This window comes from Carica papaya, chromosome 1 (assembly GCF_054855325.1).
Source record: "Carica papaya isolate Zhongbai chromosome 1, ASM5485532v1, whole genome shotgun sequence".
Classification (NCBI taxonomy): Eukaryota; Viridiplantae; Streptophyta; class Magnoliopsida; order Brassicales; family Caricaceae; genus Carica; species Carica papaya.
In genome coordinates this window covers 14644906-14670045 of record NC_142309.1, presented here as the reverse complement: position 1 = coordinate 14670045, position 25140 = coordinate 14644906, and the positions used below count along the sequence as shown (strand labels likewise).

The following is a 25140-nucleotide window of genomic DNA, read 5'->3' as shown; positions in this document are numbered from 1 at the left end:
GGGAGATGCAGAGTGCACGCACAAGGAAACAAATTATGGGAGGGGGGATGGAAGGAGAAAGAGTGTATGTATTTGCAGCGCAGAATGAAACATTAGCGATCATAGCAGCACTAATGCAACGGATTCTATCAGAACTCCGCAAGTTAAGGGTGCTTGGGCAAGAGGAGTACTAGAAAGGGTGACCTCCTACAAAGTCCTTATATTTCACCCATTTTCTTGGGAAGTCCTCGTGTTGCACCCATTTTTTTGCAGATGATTCTTTCGACATTCTGCACGACTTGAATTATGGTCCCCAGGTTTATTCGCAAATTTGAGTCACGGTGCTGTGACATTTTACTTGATATTTGAACGAGAATGGGAGGTGCAGTGCGCACGCACAGGGAAACAAATGATGGGAGAGGGATGAAAATAGAAGGAGTGTATGTATTTGCAGCGCGAAATTAAACTGGTGCGATCATACCAGCACTAATGCACTGGAACTGAACTCCGCAGTTATGTGTGCTTGCGCGAGAGTAGTACTCGGATGGGTGACCTCCTGGGAAGTCCTCGTGTGCACCCATTTTTTTTCGGATGGGTCGTTCAACGTTACGCGCGAATGGAATTATGAACCGCTGGTTCATTCGCAAAGGTGAGTCACGGTGTCGGGGCATTTTATTTGATATTAGAACGAGAAAGAGAGATGTAGAGTGCACGCATAAAGAAACAAATGACGGGAGGGGGGATGGAAGGAGAGAAAGTGTATTATTTGCAGCGCAGAATAAAAATGAGCGATCATATCAGCATTAATGCAACAGATTATATCAGAACTCCGCAGGTAAGGGTGTTTGGGAAAGATTAGCTCTAGAAAGGGTGACCTCCTGCGAAGTCCTTATATTTCACATATTTTCTTGGGAAATCATCGTGTTGCATCCATTTTTTTGCAGATGATTCTTTTGACGTTAAGCGGAACTTGAGTTATGGTCTGCAGGTTTATTCGCAAATGTGAGTATCGGCGCCGTGGCATTTTACTTGATATTTGAACGAGAACGGGAGGTGCAATGGGCACGCACAAGGAAACAAATGACAGGAGGGGGAAGAAAGGAGAAGTAGTGTATGTATTTGCAGCGCGAAATTAAACAGGTGCAATCACACCAGCACTAATGCACCAGATCCCATTAGGACTCCGAAGTTAAGTTTGCTTGGGCGAGAGTAGTACTCGGATGGGTGACCTCCTGGGAAGTCCTCGTGTCGCACCAATTTTTTTTCAGACAGGTCGTTCGACGTTACGCGCGACTGGAACTATGCTCCGCTGGTTTATACGCAAATGTGAGTCAAGAAGCAGAGGTATTTTAATCGATATTAGAAAGAGAATGAGAGGTGCAGTGTGAATGCACAAGGTAACAAATGATGGGAGGGGGGAGGGAAGGAAAAAGAGTGTATGTATTTTCAGCACGAAATGAAACAGGTGCTATCATACCAGCACAAATGCACCGGATCCCATCAGAACTCCACAGTTATGTGTGATTTTGCGAAAGTAGTACAAGGATGGGTTACCTCCTGGGAAGTTCTCCTGTTGCACCCATTTTTTTTTTCAGATGGGTCATTCAACGTTACGCGCTATTGGAACTATGGTTCGCTGGATTATACGCAAATGTGAGTCAAGACACAGGGGCATTTTAATTGATATTAGAACGAGAAGGAGAGGTGAAGTGTGAACGCACCAGGAAACAAATGACAGGAGGGGGAAGAAAGGAGAAGGAGAGTATGTATTTGCAGCGCGATATGAAACAGGTGTGATCATACCAGCACTAATGCACCGGATCTGAACTCCGCAGTTAAGTGTACTTGGGCGAGAGTAATATTCGGATGGGTGACCTCCTGGGAAGTCCTCGTGTTGTACCTATTTTTTTTCGGATGGGTCGCTTGACGTTACGCGCGAATGGAATTATGAACTGCTGGTTCGTTCGCAAAGGTGAGTCACGGTACCGGGGCATTTTAGTTGATATTAGAAGAAGAAGGAGAGATGCAGAGTGCACGCACAAGGAAACAAATGACGGGAGGGGGAATGGAATGAGAAAGAGTGCATGTATTTGCAGCGCAGAATGAAACATGAGCGATAATACCAGCACTAATGCAACGGATTCTATAAAAACTCCGCAAGTTAAGGGTGTTTGGGCGAGAGTAGTACTACGATGGGTGACCTCCTGCAAAGTCCTTATATTTCACCCATTTTCTTGGGAAGTCCTCGTGTTGCATCCATTTTTTTGCAGATGATTCTTTCGACGTTACGCGTCACTTGAATTATGGTCCGCAGGTTTATTCGCAAATGTGAACACGTCACTTGAATCACGGCGCCGTGACATCTTACTTTATATGTGAACGAGAATGGGAGTTGCAGTGCGCACGCACAAGGAAACAAATAACGGGATGGGGAAGAAAGGAGAAGGAGTGTATGTATTTGCAGCGCAAAATAAAACAGGTTCGATCATACCATCACTAAAGAACCGGATCCCATCAGAACTCTACAGTTAAGTGTGCTTGGGTGAGAGTAGTACTCGGATGGGTGTATCTTGGGAAGTCCTCGTGTCGCACAAATTTTTTATCAGACGGGTCGTTCGACATTACGCGCGACTGGAACTATGGTTCGCTGGTTTATACTCAAATGTGAGTCAAGACGCAGGGGCATTTTAGTTGATATTAGAATGAGAAGGAGAGGTGAAGTATGAACGTACTAGGAAATAAATGACGAGAGGGGGAAGAAAGGAGGAGTGTATGCATTTGCAGCGCGAATTGAAACAGGTGCGATCATACCAGCACTAATGCGCCGGATCCCATCACAACTCCGCAGTTAAGTGTGTTTGGGCGAGAGTAGTACTCGGGTGGGTGACCTCCTGGGAAGTCCTCTTGTCGAACCAATTTTTTTTCGGACGGGTCGTTCGACGTTACGCGCGACTGGAACTATGGTTCGCTGGTTTATATGCAAATGTGAATCATGACACAGAGGCAATTTAATTGATATTAGAACGAGAAGGAGAGGTGAAGTGTGAACGCACCAGGAAACAAATGACGGAAGGGGGAAGAAAGGAGAATGAGTGTATGTATTTGCAGCGCAAAATGAAACAGGTGCGATCATACCAGAACTAATGCACCGAATCTGAACTCCCCAATTAAGTGTGCTTGGGCGAGAGTAGTACTCGGATGGGTGACCTCCTCGGAAGTCCTCATGTTGAACCCATTTTTTTTCGGATGGATCGTTCGACGTTACACGCGAATGGAATTATGAATCGTTGGTTCATTCGTAAAGGTGAGTCACGGTGCAGGGGCATTTTAATTGATATTAGAACGAGAATGAGAGATGCAGAGTGCACGCAAAAGGAAACAAATGACGGGAAGGGGGATGGAAGGAGAAAGAGTATATGTATTTGCAGTGCAGAATGAAACGTGAGCGATCAGACCAGCACAAATGCACCGTATCCCATCAGAACTCTGCAGTTAATGGTTATTGGGCGAGAGTAGTACTCGTATTGGTGACCTCCTGTGAAGTACTCGTGTCGCACAAATTTTTTTTCAGACGGGTCGTTCGATGTTACGCGCGACTGGAACTATGGTCTGCTAGTTTATATGCAAATGTGAGTCAAGAACCAGAGGTATTTTAATCGATATTAGAACGAGAAGGAGAGGTGCAGTTTGAACACACAAGGAAACAAATAATGGGAGGGGGGAGGGAAGGAGAAGGAGTGTATGTATTTTCAGCACGAAATGAAACAGGTACGATCATACCAGCACAAATGCACCGGATCCCATCAGAACTCTGCAGTTAAGTGTGCTTTGGCGAAAGTAGTACAAGGATGGGTTACCTCCTGGGAAGTTCTCGTGTTGCACCCATTTTTTTTTTCAGATGGGCCGTTCGACGTTACGCGCGACTGGAACTATGGTCTGCTGGTTTATACGCAAATGTGAGTAAAGAAACAGGGGCATTTTAATTTATATTAGAACGAGAAGGAGAGGTGAAGTATGAAAGCAACAGCAAACAAATGACAGGAGGGGGATGAAAGGAGAATGAGTGTTTGTATTCGCAGCGTGAAATGAAACAGGTGCAATCATACCAGCACTAATGCACAAGTTCAGATAAGAACTCCGCAGTTAAGTGTACTTGGGCGAGAGTAGTACTCAGATGGGTTACCACCTGGGAAGTCCTCGTGTTGCACCCATTTTTTTTTTATGGATCGTTCGACGTTACGCGCGAATGGAATTATGAACAGCTGGTTCATTCGCAATGGTGAGTCACGGTGCCGGGACATTTTACTTGATATTAGAACGAGAAGGAGAGATGCAGAGTGCACGCACAAGGAACCAAATGACGGGAGGGGGGATGGAAGAAGAAAGAGTGTATGTATTTGCAGCGCAGAATGAAACATGAGCGATCATACCAGCACTAATGCAACGGATTCTATTAGAACTCCGCAGTTGAGGGTGCTTGGGCGAGAGTAGTACTAGGATGGGTGACCTCCTGCGAAGTCCTTATATTTCACCCATTTTCTTAGGAAGTCCTCGTGTTGCACCCATTTTTTTGCAATTGATTTTTTCGACGTTACGCGCGACTTGATATATGGTCCGCAGGTTTATTCACAAATGTGAGTCACGGAATCATAGCATTTTACTTGATATTAGAAGGAGAACGGGAGGTGCAATGCGCACGCACAAGGAAACAAATGACGGGAGGGGGAAGAAATGAAAAGGAGTGTATGTATTTGCAGCGCAAAATTAAACTGGTGCGATCATACCAGCACTAATGCACCAGATCCCATCAGAATTCCGCAGTTAAGTGTGCTTGGGTGAGAGTAGTACTCGAATGGATGACCTTCTTGGAAGTCCTCATGTCGCACATATTTTTTTTCAGACGGGTCGTTCGACGTTACACGCGACTGGAACTATGGTCCGCTTGTTTATACGCAAATGTGAGTCAAGAAGCAAGGGCATTTTAATCGATATTAGAATGAGAATGAGAGGTGCAGTGTGAACGCACAAGGAAACAAATGATGGGAGGGGGACGGGAAGGAGAAGGAGTGTATGTATTTTTAGCATGAAATGAAACAGGTGCGATCATACCAGCCCAAAGGCACCAGATCCCATCAGAACTCTACAGTTAAGTGTGTTTTGGCAAAAGTAGTACAAGGATGGGTTACCTCTTGGGAAGTTCTTGTGATGCACTCTTTTTTTTTTCAGATGGGTCGTTCGACGTTACGCGCGACTGGAACTATGGTCCGCTGGTTTATACCCAAATGTGAGTCAAGACGCAGGAGCATTTTAATTGATATTAGAACGAGAAGGAGATGTGAAGTGTGAACGCACCAGGAAGCAAATGACGGGAGGGGGAAGAAAGGAGAAGGAGTGTTTGTATTTGCAGCGCGAAATGAAACAGGTGCGATCATACGAGCACTAATGCACCGGATCTGAACTCCGCAGTTAAGTGTGCTTGGGCGAGAGTAGTACTCGGATGGGTGACCTCCTGGGAAGTCCTCGTGTTGCACCCATTTTTTTTCGGATGGGTCGTTCAACGTTATGCGCGAATGGAATTATGAACCGCTGGTTCATTCGCAATGGTGAGTCACGGTGCCGGGACATTTTACTTGATATTAGAACGAGAAGGAGAGATGCAGAGTGCACGCACAAGGAACCAAATGACGGGAGGGGGGATGGAAGGAGAAAGAGTGTATGTATTTGCAGCGCAGAATGAAACATGAGCGATCATACCAGCACTAATGCAACGGATTCTATTAGAATTCCGCAGTTGAGGGTGCTTAGGCGAGAGTAGTACTAGGATGGGTGACCTCCTGCGAAGTTCTTATATTTCACCCATTTTCTTAGGAAGTCCTCGTGTTGCACCCATTTTTTTGCAATTGATTCTTTCGACGTTACGCGCGACTTGATATATGGTCCGCAGGTTTATTCACAAATGTGAGTCACGGAATCATAGCATTTTACTTGATATTAGAAGGAGAACGGGAGGTGCAATGCGCACGCACAAGGAAACAAATGACGGGAGGGGGAAGAAAGGAGGAGTGTATGTATTTGCAGCCCAAAATTAAACTGGTGCGATCATACCAGCTCTAATGCACCAGATCCCATCAGAATTTCGCAGTTAAGTGTGCTTGGACGAGAGTAGTACTCGGATGGGTAACCTCTTAGGAAGTCCTCGTGTCGCACCTATTTTTTTTCAGACGGGTCGTTCGACGTTACGCGCGACTGGAACTGTGGTCCGCTTGTTTATACGCAAATGTGAGTCAAGAAGCATGGGCATTTTAATCGATATTAGAATGAGAATGAGAGGTGTAGTGTGAACGCACAAGGAAACAAATGATGGGAGGGGGGCGGGAAGGAGAAGGAGTGTATGTATTTTCAGCACGAAATGAAACTGGTGCGATCATACCAGCCCAAAGGTACCGGATCCCATCAGAACTCTACAGTTAAGTGTGCTTTGGCAAAAGTAGTACAAGGATGGGTTACCTCTTGGGAAGTTCTCGTGATGCACTCTTTTTTTTTTCAGATGGGTCATTCGACGTTACGCGCGACTGGAACTATGGTCCGCTGGTTTATACCCAAATGTGAGTCAAGACGCAGGGGTATTTTAATTGATATTAGAACGAGAAGGAGAGGTGAAGTATGAACGCACCAGGAAACAAATGACGGGAGGAGGAAGGAAGGAGGAGTGTTTGTATTTGCAGCGCGAAATGAAACAGGTGCGATCATACGAGCACTAATGCACCGGATCTGAACTCCGCAGTTAAGTGTGCTTGGGCGAGAGTAGTACTCGGGTGGGTGACCTCCTGGGAAGTCCTCGTGTTGCACCCATTTTTTTTCGGATGGGTCATTCGACATTACACACTAATGGAATTATGAACCGTTGGTTCATTCGCAAAGGTGAGTCACAATGCTGGGGCATTTTACTTGATATTAGAGCGGGAAAAAGAGATGCAGAGTGCACGCACAAGGAAAGAAATGACGGGAGGGGGGATAGAAGGAGAAAGAGTGCATGTATTTGCAGTGCAAAATGAAACATGAGAGATCATACCAGTACTAATGCAACAAATTTTATCAGAACTCCGCAGGTAAGCGTGCTTGGGCGAGAGTAGTACTTGGATGGGTGACCTCCTGAGAAGTCCTTATATTTCACCCATTTTCTTGGAAAGTCCTCGTGTTGCACCCATTTTTTTGCAGATGATTTTTCGACGTTACGCGCGACTTGAATTATGGTCCGTAGGTTTATTCGCAAATGTGAGTCACGGTGTTGTGGCATTTTACTTGATATTAGAACGAGAACGGGAGGTGCAGTGCGCACGCACAAGGAAACAAATGATGGAAGGGGGAAGAAAGGAGAAGGAGTGTATGTATTTGCAGCGCGAAATAAACCAAGTGCGATCATATCAGCACTAATGCACCGGATCCCATCAGAACTCTGCAGTTAAGTGTGCTTGGGCAAGAGTAGTACTCGTGTCGCACCAATTTTTTTTCAGATGGGTCGTTCAACGGTACGCGCGACTGGAATTATGGTCCGCTGGTTTATACGCAAATGTGAGTCAAGAAGCAAGGGCATTTTAATCGATATTAGAACGATAAGGAGAGGTGCAGTTTGAACGCACAAGGAAACAAATGATGGGAGGGGGGAGGGAAGGAGATGGAGTGTATGTATTTTCAGCACAAAATGAAACATGTGCGATCATACCTGCACAAATTCACCGGATCCAATTAGAACTCCGCAGTTAAGTGTGCTTCGGCAAGAGTAGTACTCGGATCGGTGACCTTCTGGGAAGTCCTCGTGTTGCACTCATTTTTTTTTCGGATGGGTCGTTCAATATTACACGCTAATGGAATTATGAACCGCTGGTTCATTCGCAAAGGTGAGTCACGGTGCCGGGGCATTTTACTTGATATTAGAAGGAGAAAGAGTGTATGTATTTGCAGCACAGAATAAAACATGAGAGATCATACTAGCAGTAATGCAACGGATTTTATCAGAACTCCGCAGGTAAGCGTGCTTGGGCGAGAGTAGTTCTAGGATGGGTGACCTCCTGCAAAGTCCTTATATTTCACTCATTTTCTTAGGATGTACTCGTGTTGCACCCATTTTTTTGCAGATGATTCTTCCGACGTTACGCGCGACTTGAATTATGGTCCGCATGTTTATTCGCAAATATGAGTCACGATGTCGTGGCATTTTACTTGATATTAGAACAAGAACGGGAGGTGCAGTGCGCACGCACAAGGAAACAAATGACGGGAGGGGGGAGAAAAGAGAAGGAGTTTATGTATTTGCAGCGCGAAAATAAACAAGTGTGAACATACCAGCACTAATGCACTAGATCCCATCAGAACTCCGCAGTTAAGTATGCTTGGGCGAGAGTAGTACTCGGATGGGTGACCTCTTGGGAAGTCCTCGTGTCGCACCAATTTTTTTTTCAGACGGGTCGTTCGACGTTACGCGTGACTGGAACTATGGTCCGCTGGTTTATACGCAAATGTGATTCAAGAAGCAAGCGCATTTTAATCGATATTAGAACGAGAAGGAGAGGTGTAGTGTGAACGCACAAGGAAATAAATTATGGGAGGGGTGAGGGAAGGAGAAGGAGTGTATGTATTTTCAGCACGAAATGAAACTGGTGCCATCATACCAGCACAAATGCACCGAATCCCATCAGAACTCCGCCATTAAGTGTGCTTTGGCGAAAGTAGTACAAGGATGGGTTACCTCCTGGGAAGTTCTCGTATTGCACCTATTTTTTTTTCAGATGGGTCGTTCGACGTGACGCGCGATTGGAACTATGGTCCGCTGGTTTATACGCAAATGTGAGTCAAGACGCAAGGACATTTTAATTGATCTTAGAACGAGAAGGAGAGGTGAAGTGTGAACGCACCAGGAAATAAATGACGGGAGGGGGAAGAAAGGAGAAGGAGTGTATGTATTTGCAGCGCCAAATGAAACAGGTGCGATCATACCAGCATTAATGCACCGGATCCCATCAGAACTCCGCAGTTAAGTGTGCTTGGGCGAGAGTAGTACTAGTATGGGTGACCTCGTGGGAAGTCCTCGTGTTACGCCTATTTTTTTTCGGATGGGTCATTCGACGTTACGCACAAATGCAATTATGGACTGTTGGTTCATTCGCAAAGGTGAGTCACGGTGCTGGGGCATTACACTTGATATTAGAACGAGAATGAGAGGTGCAGAATGCACGCACAAGGAAACAAATGACGGGAGAGGGGATGGAAGGAGAAAGAGTGTATGTATTTGCAGTGCAGAATGAAACATGAGCGATCATACCAGAACTAATGCAACGGACTCTATCAGAACTCTGCAAGTTAAGGGTTCATGGGCGAGAGTAGTACTAGGATGGGTGACCTCTTGCGAAGTGCTTATATTTCTCCCATTTTCTTGGGAAGTTCTCGTGTTGCACCCATTTTTTTGCAGATGATTCTTTCGACGTTGCGCGTGACTTGAATTACGGTCCGCAGGTTTATTCGCAAATGTGAGCCATGATGCCATGGCATTTTACTTGATATTTGAACGAGAACGGGAGGTGCAGTGCGCACGCACAAGGAAACAAATGACGGGAGGGGGAAGAAAGGAGAATGAGTGTATGTATTTGCAGCGTGAAATTAAACAGGCGCGATCATTCCAGCACTAAAGCACTGAATCCATTAGAACTCTGCAGTTATGGTCCTCGTATTGCACCCATTTTTTTTCGGATTGGTCGTTCGACGTTACGCGCGAATAGAATTATGAACCGCTAGTTCATTCGCAAAGGTGAGTCACGGTGCCGGGGCATTTTACTTGATATTAGAACGAGAAGGAGAGGTGAAGTGTGAACGCACTAGGAAACAAATGATGGGAGGGGGAAGAAAGGAGGAGTGTATGTATTTGCAGCGCGAAATGAAACAGGTGAGATCATACTAGCACTAATGCACCGGATCCCATCAGAACTCCGCAGTTAAAGGTGCTTGGGTGATAGTAGTACTAGGATGGGTGACCTCATGCGAAGTCCTTATATTTAACCCATTGTCTTGGGAAGTTCTCATGTTGCACCCATTTTTTTTAGATGGGTCGTTCGACGTTACGCGCGATTGGAATTATGGTCCGCTGGTTTATACACAAATGTGAGTTAAGACACAGGGGCATTTTAATTGATATTAGAACGAGAAGGAGAGGTGAAGTGTGAACGCACCAGGAAATAAATGACGGGAGGGGGAAGAAAGGAGAAGAGGAGTTTGTATTTGCAGCGCAAAATTAAAGAGGTGCGATCATTCCAGCACTAATGCACCGGATCCCATCAGAACTCCGCAGTTAAGTGTGCTTGGGTGAGAGTAGTGCAGAGTGGACGCACAAGAAAACAAATGACGGGAGGGGGAATGGAAGGAGAAAGAATGTATGTATTTGTAGCGTAGAATGAAAAATGAGCGATCATACCAGCACTAATGCAACGGATTCCATAAGAACTCCATAAGTTAAGGGTGCTTGGGCGAGAGTAGTACTAGAATGGGTGACCTCCTGCGAAGTGCTTATATTTCACCCATTTTCTTGGGAAGTCCTCGTGTTGAACCCATTTTTTTTCAGATGATTCTTTCGACGTTATGCGCGGCTTGAATTATGGTCTGCAGGTTTATTCGCAAATGTGAGTCACGGCGCCGTGGCATTTTACTTGATATTTGAACGAGAATGGGAGGTGAAGTGCGCACGCACATGGAAACAAATGACGGGAGGGGGAAGAAAGGAGAAGGAGTGTATGTATTTGCAGCGCGAAATTAAACAGGTGCGATTATACCTGCACTAATGCACCAGATCCAATCAGAACTCCGTAGTTAAGTGTGTTTAGGCGAGAGTAATACTCGGATGGATGACCTCTTGGGAAGTTCTCGTGTCGCACTTATTTTTTTTAAGACGGGTAGTTCGACGTTACGCACAAGTGGAACTATGGTCTGCTGGTTTATACGCAAATGTTAGTCAAGAAGCAAAGGCTTTTTAATCGATATTAGAACGAGAAGGAGAGGTGCAGTGTGAACGAACAAGGAATCAAATGATGGGAGGGGGGAGAAAGGAGAAAGAGTGTATTTATTTGCAGCGCGAAATGAAACAAGTGCGATCATACCAGCACTAATGCACCAGATTCCATCAGAGCTCCGCAGTTAAGTGTGCTTGGGTTAAAGTAGTACTCGAATGGGTCGTTCGACGTTACACGTGAATGGAATTATGAACCGCTGGTTCGATCACAAAGGTGAGTCACGGTGCCGGGGCATTTTACTTGATATTAGAACGAGAAAGATAGATGCAGAGTGCACGCACAAGGAAACAAATGACGGGAGGGGGGATGGAAGGAGAAAGAGTGTATGTATTTGCAGCGCAGAATGAAACATGAGCGATCATACCAGCACTAATGCAACGGATTCTATCAGAACTCCGCAAGTTAAGGGTTCTTGGGCGAGAGTAGTACTAGGATGGGTCACCTCATTCGAAGTCCTTATATTTCACCCATTTTCTTGGGAAGTCCTCTTGTTGCGCCCATTTTTTTGTAGATAATTCTTTCGACGTTACGCGCAACTTGAATTATGGTCCGCAGGTTTATTCGCAAATGTGAGTCACGGCGCCGTGGCATTTTACTTAATATTAGAACGAGAACTGGAGGTGCAGTTCGCACACACAAGAAAACAAATGACGGGAGGGGGAAGAAAGGAGAAGGAGTGTATGTATTTGCAGCGCGAAATTAAAAAGGTGCGATCATACCAGTACTAATTCTCCGGATCCCATCAGAACTTCGCAGCTAAGCATGCTTGGGCGAGAGTAGTACTCGGATGGGTGACCTCCTGGGAAGTCCTCGTGTTGCAACCATTTTTTTCGGATGGGTCGTTTGACGTTACGCTCGAATGAAATTATGAACCGCTGGTTCATTTGCAAAGGTTAGTCACGGTGCCGGGTAATTTTACTTGATATTAGAACGAAAAGGAGAGGTGCAGAGTGCACGCACAAGGAAACAAATGACAGGAGGGGGGATGGAAGGAGAAAGCGTGTATCTATTTGCAGCGCAGAATTAAACATTAGCGATCATACCAGTACTAATGCAACGGATTCTATCAGAACTCCGCAGGTAAGGGTGCTTGGGCGAGAGTAGTACTAGGATAGGTTACCTCCTGCGAAGTTCTTGTATTTCACCCATTTTCTTGGAAAGTCCTCGTGTTGCACCAATTTATTTGCAGATGATTCTTTCGTAGTTACGCACGACTTGAATTATTGTCCGCAGGTTTATTTGCAAATGTGAGTCACGGCACCGTGGAATTTTACTTGATATTAGAACGAGAACGGGAGGTGAAGTGCGCACGCGCAAGGAAACAAATGACGGGAGGGGAAAGAAAGGAGAAGGAGTGTATGTATTTACAGCGCGCAATTAAACAGGTGCGATCATACCAGCATTAATGCACCGGATCCCATCAGAACTCCGTAGTTAAGTGTGCTTGGGCGAGAGTAGTTCTCGGAAGGGTGACCTCTTGGGAAGTCCTCGTGTCGCACCAATTTTTTTTCAGACGGGTCGTTCGACGTTACACGCGACTGGAACTATAGTCCTCTGGTTTATACGCAAATGTGAGTCAAGAATCAGGGGCATTTTAATCGATATTAGAACTAGAAGGAGAGGTGCAGTGTGAACGCACAAGGAAACAAATGATGGGAGGGGGAGGGAAGGAGAAGGAGTGTATGTATTTTCAGCACGAAATTAAACAGGTGCGATCATACAAGCACAAATGCACCGGATCCCATCAGAACTCTGCAGTTAAGTGTGCTTTGGCGAAAGTAGTACAAGGATGGGTTACCTCCTGGGAAGTTCTCGTGTTGCACCCTTTTTTTTTTCAGATGGGCCATTCGACATTACGCGCGACTTTAATTATGGTCCGCAGATTTATTCGCAAATATGAGTCGCGGCGCCGTGGCATTTTACTTGATATTTGAACGAGATCGAGAGATGCAGTGCGCACGCACAAGGAAACAAATGACGGGAGGGGGGAAAAGGAGAAGGAGTGTATGTATTTGCAGCGCAAAATTAAACAGGTGCGATCATACCAGCACTAATGCACCGTATCCCATCAGAACTCCAAAGTTAAGTGTGTTTGGGTGAGAGTTGTACTCGGATGGGTGACCTCCTGGGAAGTCCTCGTGTTGCACCAATTTTTTTTTTGAATGGGTCGTTCGACGTTACGCGCGAATGGAATTATGAACCGCTGGTTCACTCGCAAAGGTGAGTCACGGTGCCGGGGCATTTTACTTGATATTAGAACGAGAAGGAGAGATGCAGAGAGCATGCACAAGGAAACAAATGACGGGAGAGGGGATGGAACGAGAAAGAGTGTATGTATTTACAGTGCAGAATGAAACATGAGCGATCATACCAGCACTAATGCAACGGATTCTTTCGACGTTACGCGCCACTTGAATTATGGTCCGAAGGTTTATTTGCAAATTGAGTCACGGCGCCGTAGCATTTTACTTGATATTTGAACAAGAACGGGAGGTGCAGTGCGCACGCACAAAAAATCAAATGACGGGAGGGGGAAGAAATGAGAAGGAGTTTATGTATTTGCAGCGCAAAATTAAACAGGTGCGATCATACCAGCACTAATGCACCGGATCCCATCAGAACTCCGCAGTTAAGTGTGCTTGGGCGAGAGTAGTACTCGGATTGGTGACCTCCTGGGAAGTCCTCGTGTTGCACTCATTTTTTTTCGGATGGGTCGTTCGACGTTACGCGCGAATAGAATTATGAACCGTTGGTTCATTTGCAAAGGTGTGTCACGGTGCCTGTGCATTTTACTTGATATTAGAACGAGAAGGAGAGATGCAGAGTGCACGTACAAGGAAACAAATGATGGGAGGGGGGATGGAATGAGAAAGAGTGTATGTATTTGCAGCGCAGAATGAAACCTGAGGGATCATACCAGCATTAATGCAACGGATTCTATTAGAACTCCGCAGTTAAGGGTGCTTGGGTGAGAGTAGTACTAGGATGGAAGACCTCCTGCGAAGTCCTTATATTTCACCTATTTTCTTGGGAAGTTCTCGTGTTGCACCCATTTTTTTGCAGATGATTCTTTCGACGTTACGCGCTACTTGTATTATGGTCCGCAGGTTTATTCACAAATGTGAGTCACGGCACCATGGCATTTTACTTGATATTAGAACCAGAACGGGAGGTACAGTGCACACGCACAAGCAAACAAATGATGGGAGAGGGAGGAAAAGAGAAGGAGTTTATGTATTTGCAGCACCTAATTAAACAGGTGCCATCATACCAGAACTTATGCACCGGATCCCATCAGGACCAGTTAAGTGTGCTTGGGCGAGAGTAGTACTCGAAAGAGTTACCTCCTGGGAAGTCCTCGTGTTGCACCCATTTTTTTCCGGATGGGTTGTTCGACGTTACGTGGGAATGGAATTACGAACTGTTGGTTCATTAGCAAAGGTGAGTGACGATGCCGGGGCATTTTACTTGATATTAGAACGAGAAGGAGAGATGCAGAGTGCACGAATAAGGAAACAAATGACGTGAGGGGGGATGGAAGGAGAAAGAGTGTATGTATTTGCAGAGCAGAATGAAACATGAGCGATCATACCAGCACTAATGCAACGGATTCTATCAGAACTCCGCAAGTTAAGGGTGTTTGGGCGAGAGTTGTACTAGGATAGGTGACCTCCTGCGAAGTCCTCGTGTCGCACCAATTTTTTTTCAGACGGGTCATTCGACGTTATGCGCGACTGGAACTATGGTCCGCTGGTTTATACGCAAATGTGAGTCAAGAAGCAGGGGCATTTTAATCTATATTTGAACGAGAATGAGAGGTGCAGTGTGAACGCACAAGGAAACAAATGATGGGAGGGGGGAGAGAAGGAGAAGGAGTGTATGTATTTTCAGCACGAAATGAAACAGGTGCGATTATACCAGCACAAATGCACCGGATCCCATCAGAACTACGTAATTAAGTGTTCTTTGGTGAAAGTAGTACAAGGATGGGTTACATCTTGGGAAGTTCTCGTATTGCACCCTTTTTTTTTCAGATTGGTAGTTCGACGTTACGCGCCACTGGAACTATGGTCCGCTGGTTTATATGCAAATGTGAATCAAGACACAGGGGAATTTTAATTGATATTAGAACGAGAAGGAGAGGTGAAGTGTGAACGCACCAGGAAACAAATAACGGGAGGGGGAAGAAAGTAGAAGGAGTGTATGTATTTGCAGCGTAAAATTAAACATGAGTAATCGTACCAACACTAATGCACCGAATCCCATCAGAACTCTGCAGTTAAGTGAGCTTGGGCGAGAGTAGTACTCGGATTAGTGACCTCCTGGGAATTCCTCGTTTTGCACCTATTTTTTTTTGTTGGGTCGTTCGATATTACGCACTAATGAAATTATGAACCGTTGGTTCATTCGCAAAGGTGAGTCACGGTGCCGGTGCATTTTACTTGATATTAGAACGAGAAGGAGAGATGCAGAGTGCACGCACAAGGAAACAAATTACGGGAGGGGGGATGGAAGGAGAAAGAGTGTATGTATTTGCAGCGCAAAATGAAACATGAGCGATCATACCAGAACTAATGTAACGGATTCTATCAGAACTCCATAAGTTAAGGGTGCTTGGGCGAGAGTAGTACTAGGATGGGTGACCTCCTGCGAAGTCCTTATATTTGACCCATTTTCTTGAGAAGTTCTCGTGTTGCACCCATTTTTTTGCAGAAGATTCTTTCGACATTACGCGCGACTTGAATTATGGTTTGCAGGTTTATTCGCAAATCTGAGTCACGGCGCTGTGGCATTTTACTTGATATTTGAACAAGAACGGGAGGTGCAGTGCGCACGCACAAGGAAACAGATGACAGGAGGGGGAAGAAAGGAGAAGGAGTGTATGTATTTGCAGCGCGAAAATAAACAGGTGCAATCATACCAGCACTAAAGCACCGGATACCATCAAAACTCCGCAGTTAAGTGTGCTTGGGCGAGAGTAGTACTCGGATGGGTGACCTCCTGGGTAGTCCTCGTGTTGCACCCATTATTTTTCGGATGGGTCGTTTGATGTTACGCGCGAATGGAATTAGGAACCACTGGTTCATTCGCAAAGGTGAGTCACAGTGCAGGGGCATTTTACTTGATATTAGAACGAGAAGGGGAGATGCAGAGTGCACGCACAAGGAAACAAATGACGGGAGGGGGGATGGAAGGAGAAAGAGTGTATGTATTTGCAGCGCAGAATGAAACATGAGCGATCATACCAGCACTAATGCAACGGATTCTATCAAAACTCCGCAAGTTAAGGGTACTTGGGCGAGAGTAGTACTAGGATGGGTGACCTCCTGCGAAGTCCTTATATTTTACCCATTTTCTTTGGAAGTCCTCATGTTGCAACACTTTTTTTGCAGATGATTTTTTCGACGTTACGCGCGACTTGAATTATGGTCCGCAGGTTTATTTGCAAATGTCAGTCACGTCGCCGTAGCATTAAACATGATATTTGAACTAGAACGGGAGGTGCATGCGCACGAACATGGAAACAAATGACGAGAGGGGGAAGAAATGAGAAGGAGTGTAAGTATTTGCAGCGCGAAATTAAATAGGTGCGATCATACCAGCACTAAAGCACCGGATCCCATCAAAACTCCGCTGTTAAGTGTTCTTGTGCGAGAGACGTACTCAAATGGGTGACCTCCTGGGAAGTCCTCGTGTTGCACCCATTTTTTTTCTAATGGGTCGTTCGACGTTACACGCGAATGGAATTATGAACTGCTGATTCACTCACAAAGGTGAGTCACGGTGCCGGGGCATTTTACTTTATATTAGAACGAGAAAGAGAGATGCATAGTGCACGCACAAGGAAACAAATGCCGGGAGAGGGGATGGAAGGAGAAAGAGTGTATGTATTTGCAGCACAGAATGAATCATGCGCAATCATACCAGAACTAATGCAACGAAATCTATTAGAACTCCCCAAGTTAAGGGTGCTTGTGCGAGAGTAGTATTAGGATGGGTGACCTCCTGCGAAGTCCTTATATTTCACCCATTTTTTTGCAGATGATTCTTTTGACGTTACGCGCGACTTGAATTATGGTCCACAGGTTTATTCGCAAATGTGAGTCACGGCGCCGTGGCATTAAACTTGATATTTGAACGAGAACGGGAGGTGCAGTGCGCACGCACAAGGAAACAAACGACGAGAGGGGGGATGGAAGGAGAAAGAGTGTATGTATTTGCAGCGCAGAATGAAACATGAGCTATCATACCAGGACTAATGCAATGGATTCTTTCAGAACTCCGCAAGTTAAGGGTGCTTGGGCAAGAGTAGTACTAGGATGGGTGACCTCCTGCGAAGTCCTTATATTTCACCCATTTTCTTGGGAAGTCCTCGTGTTGCACCCATTTTTTTGCAGAAGATTCTTTCGACATTACGCGCGACTTGAATTATGGTCCACAGGTTTATTCGCAAATGTGAGTCACGGTGCCGTGGCATTTTATTTGATATTAGAACGAGAACGGGAGGTACAGTGCGCACACACAAGGAAACAAATGACAGGATGGGGAAGAAAGGAGAAGGAGTGTATGTATTTACAGCGCGAAATTAAACAGGTGCGATCATACCAGCATTAATGCACCGGATATCATTAGAACTCCGCAGTTAAGTGTGCTTGGGCGAGAGTAGTTCTTGGATGGGTGACCTCCTTGGAAGTCCTCGTGTCGTACCAATTTTTTTTCAGACGGGTCGTTCGACGTTATGCGTGACTGAAACTATGGTCAGCTGGTTTATACACAAATGTGAGTCAAGAAGCAGGGGCCTTTTAATTGATATTCGAACGAGAAGGAGAGGTGTACTGTGAACGCACAAGGAAACAAATGATGGGAGGGAGGAGGGAAGGAGAATGAGTGTATATATTTTTAGCACAAAATGAAACAGTTGCGATCATACCAGCACAAATGCACCGGAACCCATCAGTACTCCGCAGTTAAGTGTGCTTTGGGGAAAGTAGTACAATGATGGGTTACCTCCTGGGAAGTTCTCGTGTTGCACCCATTTCTTTTTCAGATGGGTCGTTCGACGTTACGCGCGACTGGAAATATGGTCCGCTGGTTTATACGCAAATGTGAGTCAAGACGCAGGGGCATTTTTACTGATATTGGAACGAGAAGGAGAGGTGAAGCGTGAACACACAAGGAAACAAATGACGGGAGGGGGATGAAAGGAGAAGGAGTGCATTTATTTGCAGCGCGAAATCAAACAGGTGCGATCATACCAGCACTAATGCACCGGATCCCATCGAAACTCCGCAGTTAAGTGTGCTTGGGCGAGAGTAGTACTCGGATGGGTGACCTCCTAGGGAGTCCTCGTGTTGCACTAATTTTTTTTTCGGATAGGTCGTTTGACGTTACGCGCAAATGGAATTATGAACCGCTGGTTCATTCGCAAAGGTGAGTCAAGAAGTAGGGGCATTTTAATCGATATTAGAACGAGAAGGAGAGGTGCAGTGTGAACGCACAAGAAAACAAATGATGGGAGGGAGGAGAGAAGGAAAAGGAGTGTATGTATTTTCAGCACGAAATGGAACAGGTGCGATCATACCAGCACAAATGCACCAGATCCCATCAGAACTCCGCAGTTAAGTGTGCTTTGGCGAAAGTAATACAAGGATGGGTTACCTCCTGGGAAGTTCTCGTGTTGCACCCATTTTTTTTTCCAGATGGGTCGTTCGACTTTACGCGCGACTGGAACTATGGTTTGCTGGTTTATACGCAAATGTGAGTCAAGACGCAAGGACATTTTAATTGATATTAGAACGAGAACAGGAGGTGAAGTTTGAACTCACCAGGAAACAAATGACGGGAGGGGGAAGAAAGGACAAGGAGTGTATGTATTTGCAGCGCGCATTTAAACAGGTGCGATCATACCAGCACTAATGCGCCAGATCCCATCAGAACTCTGTAGTTAAGTTTGCTTGGGTGAGAGTAGTACTCGGATGGTTGACCTCTTGGGAAGTCCTCGTGTCGCACCAATTTTTTTTCAGACGGGTCGTTCGACGTACCCGCGACTGGAACTATGGTCCGCTGGTTTATACGCAATTGTGAGTCAAAAAGCAAGAGCATTTTAATCGATATTAGAACGAGAATGAGAGGTGCAGTGTGAACGCACAAGAAAAATAATAATGGGAGGGGGGAGGGAAGGAGAAGGAGTGTATGTATTTTCAGCACGAAATGAAACAGATGTGATCATACCAGCACAAATGCACCGGATCCCATCAGAACTCCGCAGTTAAGTGTGCTTTGGCGAAAGTAGTACAAGGATGGGTTACATCCTGGGAAGTTCTCGTATTGCACCCATTTTTTTTTTCAGATGGTTCGTTCGACGTTACACGTCACTGGAACTATGGTCCGCTGGTTTATACACAAATGTGAATCAAGACGCAGGGGAATTTTAATTGATATTAGAACAAGAAGGAGAGGTGAAGTGTGAACGCACCAGGAAACAAATGACGGGAGGGGGAAGAAATGAGAAGGAATGTATGTATTTGTAGCGCAAAATGAAACATGAGCGATCATACCAGCATTAATGCACCGAATCCCATCAGAACTTCGTAGTTAAGTGTGCTTGGGCGAGAGTAGTACTCGGATGGGTAACCTCCTAAGGAGTCCTCGTGTTTCACCAATATTTTTTTCGGATGGGTCATTCGACGTTACGTGCGAATTGAATTATGAACCGCTGGTTCATTCGCAAATGTGAGTCAAGAAGCAGGGGCATTTTAATCGATATCAGAACGAGAATGAGAGGTGCAGTGTGAACGCAGAAGGAAACAAATGATGGGAGGGGGGGAGAGAAGGAGAATGAGTGTATGTATTTTCAACACGAAATGAAACAGGTGCGATTATACCAGCATAAATGCACCGGATCCCATCTGAACTCCGCAGTTAAGTGTGCTTTGGCGAAAGTAGTACAAGGATAGGTTACCTCCTGGGAAGTTCTCGTGTTGTATCCTTTTTTTTTTCAGATGGGTCGTTCGACTTTACGCAAGACTGGAACTATGGTCCGCTGATTTATACGTAAATGTGAGTCAAAACGCAGGGACATTTTAATTGATATTAGAACAAGAACGGGAGGTGAAGTTTGAACGCAGCAGGAAACAAATGACGGAAGGGGGAAGAAGGACAAGGAGTGTATGTATTTGCAGTGCGCAATTAAACAGGTGCGATCATACCAGCACAAAAGCAGCAGATCCCATTAGAACTCCGTAGTTAAGTGTGCTTGGGCGAGACTATTACTCGGATGGGTGACCTCTTGGGAAGTCCTCGTGTCGCACCAATATTTTTTCAGACGGGTCGTTCGACGTTACACTAGAACTATGGTCCGCTAGTTTAAACGCTAATGTGAGTCAAGAAGCAGGAGCATTTTAATCGATATTAGAACGAGAAGGAGAGGTGCAGTGTGAACGCACAAGGAAACAAATTATGGGAGGGGGGAGGGAAAGAGAAGGAGTCTATGTATTTTCAGCACCAAATGCAATGGATTCTATCAGAACTCCGCAAGTTAAGGGTACTTGGGCGATAGTAGTACTAGAATGGGTGACCTCCTGTGAAGTCCTTATATTTCACCCATTTTCTTGGGAAGTTCTCAAGTTGCACCCATTTTTTTTGTAGATGATTCTTTCGACGTTGCGCGCGACTTAAATTATGGTCCGCAGGTTTATTCGCAAATGTGAGTCACGGTGCCGTGGCATTTTACTTGATATTTGAACTAGAAATGGAGGTGTAGTGCGCATGCACAAGGAAACAAATGACGGAAGGGGGAAGAAAGGAGAAAGAGTGTATATATTTGCAGCGCGAAATTAAACAGGTGCGATCATACCAACACTAAAGCACTGGATCCTATCAGAACTCCGCAGTTAAGTGTGTTTGGGCGAGAGTAGTACTCGGATGGGAGACCTCCAGGGAAGTCCTCGTGTTGCATCCATTTTTTTTCGGATGGGTCATTCGACATTACGTGCGAATGGAATTATGAACCGCTGGTTCATTCGCAAAGGTGAGTCATGGTGCCGGGGCATTTTACTTGATATTAAAACGAGAAGGAGAGATAGAGAGTGCACGCACAAGGAAACAAATGACTTGAGGGGGGATGGAAGGAGAAAGAGTTTATGTATTTGTAGCGCAGAATGAAACATGAGCGATCATACCAGCACTAATGCAACGGATTCTATCAGAACTCCAAAAGTTAAGGGTGTTTGGGTGAGAGTAGTACTAGGATGTGTGACCTACTGCGAAGTCCTTATAATTCACCCATTTTCTTGGGAAGTTCTCGTGTTGCATCCATTTTTTTTTTTCAGATGGGTCGTTCGACGTTACGCGGGACTAAAACTATGGTCCGCTGGTTTATACGCAAATGTGAGTCACAGCACCGTAGCGTTTTACTTGACATTTGAACGAGAACGGGAGGTGCAGTGCTCACGCACAAGAAAACAAATGACGGGAGAGGGAAGAAAGGAGAAGGAGTGTATGTATTTGCAGCGCGAAATGAAATAGGTGCCATCATACTAGCACTAATGCACCGGATCCCATCAGAACTCCATAGTTAAGTGTGCTTGGGCGAGAATAGTACTCGGATGGGTGACCTCCTGGGAAGTCCTCATGTTGCACTTATTTTTTTTCGGATGGGTCGTTCGATGTTACGCGCGAATGGAATTATGAACCGTTGGTTCATTCGCAAAGGTGAGTCATGGTGCCGGGGCATTTTACTTGATATTAGAACGAGAAGAAGAGATGCAGAGTGCACGCACAAGGAAACAAATGACGGGAGGGGGGATGGAAGGAGAAAGAGTGTATGTATTTGCAGCGCAGAATGAAACTTGAACGATCATACCAGAGCTAATGCAACGGATTCTATCAGAACTCCGCAAGTTAAGGGTGCTTGGGTGAGAGTAGTACTAGGATGGGTGACCTCCTGCAAAGTCCTTATATTTCACCCATTTTCTTTGGAAGTCCTCGTGTTGCACCCATTTTTTTGCAGATGATTCTTTCGACGTTACTCGCGACTTGAATTATGGTCCGCAGGTTTATTTGCAAATGTGAGTCACGGCAACGTGGCATTTTACTTGATATTTGAACGAGAACGGGAGGTTCAGTGCGCACACACAAGGAAACAAATGACGGGAGGGGGAAGAAAGGAGGAGTAAATGTATTTGCAGCGCGAAATTAATCAGGTGCGATCATACCAGCACTAATGCACCGGATCCCATCAGACCTCTGCAGTTAAGTGTGCTTGGGCGAGAGTAGTTCTCGGATTGGTGACCTCCTAGGAAGTCCTCGTGTTGCACCCATTTTTTCTCGGATGGGTCGTTCGACGTTACACGCGAATGGAATTATGAACCGCTGGTTCATTCGCAAAGGTGAGTCACGGTGCCGGAGCATTTTACTTGATATTAGAATGAGAAGGAGAGATGCGGAGTGCACGCACAAGTAAACAAATGACGGGAGGGGGGATGGAAGGGGAAAGAGTGATTGTATTTGCAGCGCAGAATTAAACATGAGCGATCATACCAGCACTAATGCAACGGATTCTATCAGAACTCCGCAAGTTAAGGGTGCTTAGGCGAGAGTTGTACTAGGATGGGTGACCTCCTGCGAAGTCTTTATATTTCACCCATTTTCTTGGGAAATCCTCGTGTTGCATCCACTTTTTTGCAGATGATTCTTTCGACATTACGCGCAACTTGAATTATAGTCCGCAGGTTTATTCGCAAATGTGAGTCGCAGCGTCGTGGCATTTTACTTGATATTAGAACGAGAACGGGAGGTGCAGTGCGCACGCACAAGGAAACAAATGACGGGAGGGGGAAGAAAGGAGAAAGAGTGTATATATTTGCAAGGCGAAATTAAACTGGTGCCATCATACCAGCACTAATGCACCGGATCCCATCAGAACTCCACAGTTAAATGTACTTGGGAGAGAGTAGTACTCGGATGGGTGACCTCTTGGGAAGTCCTCGTGTCGCACCAATATTTTTTTAAACGGGTCGTTCGAAGTTACACGCGACTGGAGCTATGGTCCGCTGATTTATACGCAAATGTGAGTTAAGAAGCAGGGGAATTTTAATCGATATTAGAACGAGAAGGAGAGGTGCAGTGTGAACGCACAAGGAAACAAATGATGGGAGGGGGAGGGAAGGAGAAGGAGTGTATGTATTTTCAGCACGAAATGAAATAGGTGCGATCATACCAGCACAAATGCACCGGATCCCATCAGTACTCCGCAGTTAAGTGTGCTTTGGCGAAAGTAGTACAAGGATGGGTTACCTCCTGGGAAGTTCTCGTGTTGCACCCATTTTTTTTTTCAGATGGGTCCTTCGACGTTACGCGCGACTAGAACTATGGTCCGCTGGTTTATACGCAAATGTGAGTTAAGACGCATGGGCATTTTAACTGATATTAGAACGAGAAGGAGAGGTGAAGTGTGAACGCACCAGGAAAAAAATGACGGGAGGGGGAAGAAAGGAGAAGGAGTGTATGTATTTGCATCGTGAAATGAAACAGGTGCGATCATACCAGCACTAATGCATCGGATCCCATCATAACTCCGCAGTTAATTTTGTTTGGGCGAGAGTAGTACTCGGATGGGTGACCTCCTGGGAAGTTCTCGTGTTGCACCCATTTATTTTCGGATGGGTCGTTCGACGATACGCGCGAATGGAATTATGAACCGCATGTTCATTCGCAAAGGTGAGTCACTGTGCCGGAGCATTTTACTTGATATTAGAATGAGAAGGAGTGATGCAGAGTGCACGGACAAGGAAACAAATGACGAGAGGGGGGATGAAAGGAGAAAGAGTGTATGTATATGCAGCGTAGAATGAAACATGAGCGATCATATCAGCACTAATGAAACAGATTCTATCAGAACTCCGCAAGTTAAGGGTGCTTGGGCGAGAGTAGTACTAGGATGGGTGACCTCCTGCAAAGTCCTTATATTTCTCCCATTTTCTTGGGAAGTTCTCGTGTTGCACTAATTTTTTTGCAGATGATTCTTTCGACGTTACGCGCGATTGGAGCTGTGGTCCGCTGGTTTATACGCAATTGTGAGTCAAGAAGCAGGGGCATTTTAATCGATATTAGAACGAGAATGAGAAGTGCAGTGTGAACGCACAAGGAAACAAATGAAGGGTGGGGGGAGGGAAGGAGAAGGAGTGTATGTATTTTCAGCACGAAATGAAACAGGTGCGATCATACCAGCACAAATGCACCAGATCCCATCAGTACTCCGCAGTTAAGTGTGCTTTGGAGAAAGTAGTACAATGATGGGTTACCTCCTGGGAAGTTCTCATGTTGCACCCATTTTTTGTTTCAGATGGGTCGTTCGACGTTACGCACGACTGGAACTATGGTCTGCTGGTTTATACGTAAATGTGAGTCAAGACGCTGGGGCATTTTAATTGATATTAGAACGAGAATGAGAGGTGAAGTGTGAACGCACTAGGGAACAAATGACGGGAGGGGGAAGAAAGGAGAAGGAATGTATGGATTTGCAGCGCGAAAATAAACAGGTGCGATCATACCAGCACTAATGCACCGGATCCCATCAGAACTCTGCAGTTAAGTGTGCTTAGACGAGAGTAGTACTCGGATGGATGTCCTCCTGGGAAGTCCTCTTGTTGCACCAATTTTTTTTCGGATGTGTCGTTCGACGTTACGTGCGAATGGATTATGAACCGCTGGTTAATTCGCAAAGGTGAGTCACGGTGCCAGCGTATTTTACTTGATATTAGAACGAGAAGGAGAAATGCAAAGTGCACGCACAAGGAAACAAATCACGGAAGTGGGGATAGAAGGAAAAAGAGTGTATGTATTTGCAGTACAGAATGAAACATGGGCGATCATATCTGCACTAATACAACTGATTCTATCAGAACTCTGCAGTTAAGGGTGCTTGGGCGAGAGTAGTACTAGGATGAGTGACCTCCTGTAAAGTCCATTTATTTCACCCATTTTCTTGGGAAGTTCTCGTGTTGCACCCATTTTTTTGCAGATGATTCTTTCGACGTTGCGCGCGACTTGAATTATGGTCCCCAGGTTTATTCGCAAATGTGAGTTACGGCGCCGTTGCATTTTA

General features: G+C 45.5%; 1 non-coding gene and 39 pseudogenes across 1 annotated transcript; all 40 read left to right on the top strand.

The window, feature by feature from the left end:
- The first annotated feature begins 1117 nt into the window (after positions 1-1117).
- LOC148270113 (5S ribosomal RNA) lies at positions 1118-1236 on the top strand (annotated as a pseudogene).
- A 532-nt stretch (positions 1237-1768) lies between these two features.
- LOC148270112 (5S ribosomal RNA) lies at positions 1769-1882 on the top strand (annotated as a pseudogene).
- An 894-nt stretch (positions 1883-2776) lies between these two features.
- Positions 2777-2895, top strand: LOC148270111 (5S ribosomal RNA; annotated as a pseudogene).
- An 850-nt stretch (positions 2896-3745) lies between these two features.
- On the top strand, positions 3746-3864 carry LOC148270110 (5S ribosomal RNA; annotated as a pseudogene).
- A 207-nt stretch (positions 3865-4071) lies between these two features.
- LOC148270109 (5S ribosomal RNA) lies at positions 4072-4190 on the top strand (annotated as a pseudogene).
- Positions 4191-4749: 559 nt separating this feature from the next.
- LOC148270108 (5S ribosomal RNA) lies at positions 4750-4868 on the top strand (annotated as a pseudogene).
- Positions 4869-5074: 206 nt separating this feature from the next.
- LOC148270107 (5S ribosomal RNA) lies at positions 5075-5193 on the top strand (annotated as a pseudogene).
- A 206-nt stretch (positions 5194-5399) lies between these two features.
- Positions 5400-5513, top strand: LOC148270106 (5S ribosomal RNA; annotated as a pseudogene).
- A 557-nt stretch (positions 5514-6070) lies between these two features.
- On the top strand, positions 6071-6189 carry LOC148270105 (5S ribosomal RNA; annotated as a pseudogene).
- Positions 6190-6717: 528 nt separating this feature from the next.
- LOC148270104 (5S ribosomal RNA) lies at positions 6718-6831 on the top strand (annotated as a pseudogene).
- Positions 6832-7688: 857 nt separating this feature from the next.
- On the top strand, positions 7689-7807 carry LOC148270103 (5S ribosomal RNA; annotated as a pseudogene).
- Positions 7808-8308: 501 nt separating this feature from the next.
- LOC148270102 (5S ribosomal RNA) lies at positions 8309-8427 on the top strand (annotated as a pseudogene).
- A 207-nt stretch (positions 8428-8634) lies between these two features.
- Positions 8635-8753, top strand: LOC148270101 (5S ribosomal RNA; annotated as a pseudogene).
- Positions 8754-8959: 206 nt separating this feature from the next.
- LOC148270100 (5S ribosomal RNA) lies at positions 8960-9078 on the top strand. Its single transcript, XR_015814635.1, has one exon. It is a non-coding gene; the product is annotated as a 5S ribosomal RNA (ribosomal RNA).
- Positions 9079-9914: 836 nt separating this feature from the next.
- LOC148270099 (5S ribosomal RNA) lies at positions 9915-10033 on the top strand (annotated as a pseudogene).
- Positions 10034-10782: 749 nt separating this feature from the next.
- On the top strand, positions 10783-10901 carry LOC148270098 (5S ribosomal RNA; annotated as a pseudogene).
- An 837-nt stretch (positions 10902-11738) lies between these two features.
- On the top strand, positions 11739-11857 carry LOC148270097 (5S ribosomal RNA; annotated as a pseudogene).
- A 559-nt stretch (positions 11858-12416) lies between these two features.
- On the top strand, positions 12417-12535 carry LOC148270096 (5S ribosomal RNA; annotated as a pseudogene).
- A 205-nt stretch (positions 12536-12740) lies between these two features.
- Positions 12741-12859, top strand: LOC148270095 (5S ribosomal RNA; annotated as a pseudogene).
- A 205-nt stretch (positions 12860-13064) lies between these two features.
- On the top strand, positions 13065-13183 carry LOC148270094 (5S ribosomal RNA; annotated as a pseudogene).
- A 428-nt stretch (positions 13184-13611) lies between these two features.
- LOC148270093 (5S ribosomal RNA) lies at positions 13612-13730 on the top strand (annotated as a pseudogene).
- A 2210-nt stretch (positions 13731-15940) lies between these two features.
- Positions 15941-16059, top strand: LOC148270092 (5S ribosomal RNA; annotated as a pseudogene).
- A 560-nt stretch (positions 16060-16619) lies between these two features.
- Positions 16620-16738, top strand: LOC148270091 (5S ribosomal RNA; annotated as a pseudogene).
- Positions 16739-17625: 887 nt separating this feature from the next.
- On the top strand, positions 17626-17744 carry LOC148270090 (5S ribosomal RNA; annotated as a pseudogene).
- A 206-nt stretch (positions 17745-17950) lies between these two features.
- LOC148270089 (5S ribosomal RNA) lies at positions 17951-18069 on the top strand (annotated as a pseudogene).
- A 206-nt stretch (positions 18070-18275) lies between these two features.
- Positions 18276-18394, top strand: LOC148270088 (5S ribosomal RNA; annotated as a pseudogene).
- A 207-nt stretch (positions 18395-18601) lies between these two features.
- Positions 18602-18720, top strand: LOC148270087 (5S ribosomal RNA; annotated as a pseudogene).
- A 207-nt stretch (positions 18721-18927) lies between these two features.
- On the top strand, positions 18928-19046 carry LOC148270086 (5S ribosomal RNA; annotated as a pseudogene).
- Positions 19047-19251: 205 nt separating this feature from the next.
- On the top strand, positions 19252-19370 carry LOC148270085 (5S ribosomal RNA; annotated as a pseudogene).
- A 207-nt stretch (positions 19371-19577) lies between these two features.
- Positions 19578-19696, top strand: LOC148270084 (5S ribosomal RNA; annotated as a pseudogene).
- A 208-nt stretch (positions 19697-19904) lies between these two features.
- Positions 19905-20023, top strand: LOC148270083 (5S ribosomal RNA; annotated as a pseudogene).
- Positions 20024-20228: 205 nt separating this feature from the next.
- On the top strand, positions 20229-20347 carry LOC148270082 (5S ribosomal RNA; annotated as a pseudogene).
- A 528-nt stretch (positions 20348-20875) lies between these two features.
- Positions 20876-20994, top strand: LOC148270081 (5S ribosomal RNA; annotated as a pseudogene).
- A 564-nt stretch (positions 20995-21558) lies between these two features.
- Positions 21559-21677, top strand: LOC148270080 (5S ribosomal RNA; annotated as a pseudogene).
- Positions 21678-22235: 558 nt separating this feature from the next.
- Positions 22236-22354, top strand: LOC148270079 (5S ribosomal RNA; annotated as a pseudogene).
- Positions 22355-22915: 561 nt separating this feature from the next.
- LOC148270078 (5S ribosomal RNA) lies at positions 22916-23034 on the top strand (annotated as a pseudogene).
- Positions 23035-23239: 205 nt separating this feature from the next.
- LOC148270077 (5S ribosomal RNA) lies at positions 23240-23358 on the top strand (annotated as a pseudogene).
- Positions 23359-23565: 207 nt separating this feature from the next.
- LOC148270076 (5S ribosomal RNA) lies at positions 23566-23684 on the top strand (annotated as a pseudogene).
- Positions 23685-24246: 562 nt separating this feature from the next.
- On the top strand, positions 24247-24365 carry LOC148270075 (5S ribosomal RNA; annotated as a pseudogene).
- A 207-nt stretch (positions 24366-24572) lies between these two features.
- On the top strand, positions 24573-24691 carry LOC148270074 (5S ribosomal RNA; annotated as a pseudogene).
- The last annotated feature ends 449 nt before the right edge of the window (positions 24692-25140 follow it).